This window comes from Triticum aestivum, chromosome 1A, assembly GCF_018294505.1.
Source record: "Triticum aestivum cultivar Chinese Spring chromosome 1A, IWGSC CS RefSeq v2.1, whole genome shotgun sequence".
NCBI classification, from domain to species: Eukaryota; Viridiplantae; Streptophyta; class Magnoliopsida; order Poales; family Poaceae; genus Triticum; species Triticum aestivum.
Genome location: NC_057794.1, coordinates 146,618,259 through 146,624,671, shown reverse-complemented (window position 1 = coordinate 146,624,671; position 6,413 = coordinate 146,618,259).

Genomic DNA, 6,413 nt, shown 5'->3' with positions numbered 1-6,413 from the left:
CGCTTCCGTTGTTGATCTACAAGGGTATCTAGATCACACTCTCCCCTCTCGTTGCTATGCCTCACCATGATTTTGCGTGTGCGTAGGAATTTTTTTGAAATTACTACGTTCCCCGACGGTGGCATCCGAGCCTAGGTTTTATATGTTGATGTTATATGCACGAGTAGAACACAAGTGAGTTGTGGGCGATATAACTCATACTGCTTACCAGCATGTCATACTTTGGTTTGGCGGTATTGTTGGACGAAGCGGCCCGGACCGACATTACGCGTACGCTTACGCGAGACCAGTTCTTCCGACATGCTTTGCACAAAGGTGGCTAGTGGGTGACAGTTTCTCCAACTTTAGTTGAACCGAGTGTGGCTACGCCCGGTCCTTACGAAGGTTAAAACAGCACCAACTTGACAAACTATCGTTGTGGTTTTGATAGTTAGGTAAGATTGGTTCTTGCTTAAGCCCGTAGCAGCCACTTAAAACTTGCAACAACAAAGTAGAGGACATCTAACTTGTTTTTGTAGGGCATGTTGTGATGTGATATGGTCAAGACATGATGCTAAATTTTATTGTATGAGATGATCATGTTTTGTAACCGAGTTATCGGCAACTGGCAGGAGCCATATGGTTGTCGCTTTATTGTATGCAATGCAATCGCGCTATAATGCTTTACTTTATCACTAAGCGGTAGCGATAGTCGTGGAGGCATAAGATTGGCGAGACGACAACGATGCTACGATGGAGATCAAGGTGTCGCGGCGGTGACGATGGTGATCATGATGGTGCTTCGAAGATGGAGATCACAAGCACAAGATGATGGTGGCCATATCATATCACTTATGTTGATTGCATGTGATGTTTATCTTTTATGCATCTTATCTTGCTTTGATTGACGGTAGCATTATAAGATGATCTCTCACTAATTATCAAGAAGTGTTCTCCCTGAGTATGCACCGTTGCAAAAGTTCTTCGTGCTGAGACACCACGTGATGATCGGATGTGATAGGCTCTACGTTCAAATACAACGGGTGCAAAACAGTTGCACACGCAGAATACTCAGGTTATACTTGACGAGCCAAGCATATACAGATATGGCCTCAGAACACGGAGACCGAAAGGTCGAGCGTGAATCATATAGCAGATATGATCAACATAACGATGTTCACCAATGAAACTACTCCATCTCACGTGATGATCGGACATGGTTTAGTTGATTTGGATCACGTAATCACTTAGAGGATTAGAGGGATGTCTATCTAAGTGGGAGTTCTTAAGTAATATGATTAATTGAACTTAAATTTATCATGAAACTTAGTCCTTGTAGTATTTTGCAAATTATGTTGTAGATCAATAGCTCGCGTTGTTGCTTCCCTGTGTTTATTTTGATATGTTCCTAGAGAAAATTGTGTTGAAAGATGTTAGTAGCAATGATGCGGATTGGATCCGTGATCTGAGGTTTATCCTCATTGCTGCACAGAAGAATTATGTCCTTGATGCACCGCTAGGTGACGGACCTATTGCAGGAGCAGATGCAGACGTTATGAACGTTTGGCTAGCTCAATATGATGACTACTTGATAGTTTAGTGCACCATGCTTAATGGCTTAGAATCGGGACTTCAAAGACGTTTTGAACGTCATGGAGCATATGAGATGTTCCAGGAGTTGAAGTTAATATTTCAAGCAAATACCCGAGTTGAGAGATATGAAGTCTCCAACAAGTTCTATAGCTAAAAGATGGAGGAGAATCGCTCAACTAGTGAGCATGTGCTCAGATTGTCTGAGTACTACAATCGCTTGAATCAAGTGGGAGTTAATCTTCCAGATAAGATAGTGATTGACAGAATTCTCTAGTCACTATCACCAAGTTAGTAGAACTTCGTGATGAACTATGATATGCAAGGGATAACAGAAACGATTTCCAAGCTCTTCGTAATGCGGAAATTGACGAAGGTAGAAATCGAGAAAAACATCAAGTGTTGATGGTAGACAAGACCACTAGTTTCAAGAAAAGGGCAGAGGGAAGAAGGGGAACTTCAAGAAGAACAACAAGCAAGTTGCTGCTCAAGTGAAGAAGCCCAAGTCTGGTCCTAAGCCTGAGACTAAGTGCTTCTACTGCAAAGGGACTAGTCACTGGAAGCGGAACTACCCCAAGTGATTGGCGGATAAGAAGGATGGTAAAGTGAATATAAGTATATTTGATATACATGTTATTGATGTGTACTTTACTAGTGTTTATAGCAACCCCTCAGTATTTGATAATAGTTCAGTTGCTAAGATTAGTAACTCGAAACGGGAGTTGCAGAATAAACAGAGACTAGTTAAGGGTGAAGTGACGATGTGTGTTGGAAGTGGTTCCAAGATTGATATGATCATCATCGCAGACTCCCTGTACTTTCGAGATTAGTGTTGAACCTAAATAAGTGTTATTTGGTGTTTGCGTTGAGCATGAATATGATTTGATCATGTTTATTGCAATACGGTTATTCATTTAAGTTAGAGAACAATTGTTGTTCTGTTTACATGAATAAAACCTTCTATGGTCATACACACCAACGAAAATGGTTTGTTGGATCTCGATTGTAGTGATACACAGTGCAACTTATTTGTAGCACTGCCGTTTAGGTCATATTGGTGTAAAGCGCATGAAGAAACTCCATGCTGATGGGATTTTGGAATCACTTGATTATGAATCACTTGATGCTTGCGTACCATGCCTCATGGGCAAGATGACTAAGACTCCGTTCTCTGGAGCGAGCAACTGACTTATTGGAAATAATACATACTGATGTATGCGGTCCGATGAGTGTTAAGGCTCACAGCAAGTATCATTATTCTCTAAACTTCACAGATGATTTGAGCAGATATGGGTATATCTACTTGATGGAACATAAGTCTGAAACATTTGAAAAGTTCAAAGAATTTCAGAGTGAAGTGGAAAATCATCGTGACAAGAAAATAAAGTTTCTACGATCTGATCGCGGAGACAAATATTTGAGTTACGAGTTTGGCCTTCAGTTAAAAACAATGTGAAATAGTTTCACTACTCACGCCACCTGGAACACCACAGCATAATGGTGTGTCCGAACGTCATAACCGTACTTTATTAGATATGGTGCGAACTATGATGTATCTTACCAATCTACCACTATCATTTTGGGATTATGCATTAGAGACAACTGCATTCACGTTAAATAGGGCACCATCTAAATCCGTTGAAACGACACCGTATGAACTATGGTTTGGCAAGAAACTTAAGCTGTCGTTTCTTAAAGTTTGAGGTAGCAAATGCTTATGTGAAAAAGTTTCAACCTGATAAGCTCAAACCCAAATCGGAGAAGTGCGTCTTCATAGGATACCCAAAAAGAAAATGTTGGGTACACCTTCTATCACAGATCCGAAGGCAAGATATTCGTTGCTTTGAATGGATCCTTTCTAGAGAAGGAATTTCTCTCGAAAGAAGTGAGTGGGAGGAAAGTATAACTTGATGAGGTAACTGTACCTGCTCCCTTATTGGAAAGTAGTTCATCACAGAAATCTGTTCTTGTGACTACTACACCAATTAGTAAGGAAGCTAATGATGATGATCATGTAACTTCAGATCAAGTTACTACCGAATCTTGTAGGTAAACCAGAGTGAGATCCGCACCAGAGTGGTACGGTAATCCTGTTCTGGAAGTCATGTTACTAGACCATGACGAACTTGCGAACTATGAGGAAGCGATGATGAGCCTAGATTCCACGAAATGGTTTGAGGCCATGAAATCTGAGATATGATCCATGTATGAGAACAAAGTATGGACTTTGATGGATTTTCCCGATGATCGGCAAGCCATAGAAAACAAATGGATCTTCAAGAGGAAGACGTACGCTGATAGTAGTGTTACTATCTACAAAGCTAGACTTGTCGAAAAAGGTTTTTTGACAAAGTTCAAGGTGTTGACTACGATGAATCTTTCTCACTCGTAGCGATGCTTAAGTCTGTCCAAATCATGTTAGCAATTGCCGCATTTTTATGAAATCTGGCAAATGGATAAACGAAACTACATTCCTTAATGGATTTAAAGAAGAGTTGTATATGATGCAACCAAAAGGTTTTGTCAATCCTAAAGGTGCTAACAAAATATGCAAGCTCCGGCGATCCATCTATGGACTGGTGCAAGCATCTTGGAGTTGGAATATACGCTTTGATAAGTTGATCAAAGCATATAGTTTTATACAGACTTGCGATGAAGCATGTATTTACAAGAAAGTGAGTGGGAGCACTACAACATTTCTGATAAGTATATGTGAATGACATATTGTTGATCGGAAATAATGTGGAATTATTCCGCAAAGCATAAAGGAGTGTTTGAAAGGAATTTTCCAAAGAAAGACCTTGGTGAAGCTGCTGACATATTGAACATCAAGATCTATAGAGATAGATCAAGACGCTTGATAAGTTTTTTTCAATGAGTACATACCTTGACAAGATTTTGAAGTAGTTCAAAATAGAACAGTCAAAGAAAGAGTTCTTGTCTGTGTTACAAGGTGTGAAATTGAGTAAGACACAAAACCCGACCACGACAGAAGATAGAAAGAGAATGAAAGTCATTCCCTATGCCTCAGCCATAGGTTCTATAAAGTATGCCATGCTATGTACCAGATCTATTGTATACCCTACACTGATTTTGGCAAGGTAGTACAATAGTGATCTAGGAGTAGATCACTGGACAGCGGTCAAAATTATCCTTAGTGTAATAAGGATATGTTTCTCGATTATGGAGGTGACAAAAAGGTCCGTCGTAAAGGGTTACGTCGATGCAAGTTTTGACACTAATCCAGATGACTCTAAGTCTCAATCTGGATACATATTGAAAGTGGGAGCAATTAGCTAGAGTAGCTCTGTGCAGAGCATTGTTGACATAGAAATTTGCAAAATACATACGGATCTGAATGTGGCAAACCCGTTGACTAAACTTCTCTCACAATCAAAACATGCCACACCTTAGTACTCTTTGGGTGTTAATCGCATAGCGATGTGAACTAGATTACTAAATCTAGTAAACCCTTTGGGTGTTGGTCACATGAATATGTGAACTAATCACATAAATATGTGAACTATTAGTGTTAAATCACATGGTGATGTGAACTAGATTATTGACTCTAGTGCAAGTGGGAGACTGAAGGAAATATGCCCTAGAGGCAATAATAAAGTTATTATTTATTTCCTTATATCATGATAAATGTTTATTATTCATGCTAGAATTGTATTAACCGGAAACATAATACATGTGTGAATACATAGACAAACAGAGTGTCACTAGTATGCCTCTACTTGACTAGCTCGTTAATCAAAGATGGTTATGTTTCCTAACCATGGACAAGGAGTTGTTATTTGATTAACGGGATCACATCATTAGGTGAATGATCTGATTGACATGACCCATTCCATTAGCTTAGCACCCGATCGTTTAGTATGTTGCTATTGCTTTCTTCATGACTTATGCATGTTCCTATGACTATGAGATTATGCAACTCCCGTTTGCCGGAGGAACACTTTGTGTGCTACCAAACGTCACAACATAACTGAGTGATTATAAAGGTGCTCTACAGGTGTCTCCAAAGGTACATGTTGGGTTGGTGTATTTCGAAATTAGGATTTGTCACTCCGATTGTCGGAGAGGTATCTCTGGGCCCTCTCGGTAATGCACATCACATAAGCCTTGCAAGCATTGCAACTAATGAGTTAGTTGTGAGATGATGTATTACGGAACGAGTAAAGAGACTTTCTGGTAACGAGATTGAACTAGGTATTGAGATACCGACGATCGAATCTCGGGCAAGTAACATACCGATGACAAAGGGAACAACGTATGTTGTTATGCGGTCTGACCGATAAAGATCTTCGTAGAATATGTAGGAGCCAATATGAGCATCCAGGTTCCGCTATTGGTTATTGACCGGAGACATGTCTCGGTCATGTCTACATTGTTCTCGAACCGTAGGGTCCGCACGCTTAAGGTTTCGATGACAGTTATATTATGAGTCTATGCGTTTTGATGTACCGAAGGAGTTTGGAGTCCCGGATGAGATCGGGGACATGACAAGGAGTCTTGAAATGGTCGAGACATAAAGATCGATATATTGGACGACTATATTCGGACATCAGAAAGGTTCCGAGTGATTCGGGTATTTTTCGAAGTACCGGAGAGTTACGGGAATTCGCCGGGGAGTATATGGGCCTTATTGGGCCATATGGGGATAGAGGAGAGAGGCCAAAAGGAAGGAGGCCTGTGCCCCCCCTCTGGTCCGAATTGGACAAGGGGCGCAGCCCCCTTTTCCTTCTTCCTCTCCCCCTCTTTCCCCTTCTCGTACTCCAACAAGGAAGGAAGGAGTCCTACTCCCGGTGGGAGTAGGACTCCCCTTGGCGCGCCCCATC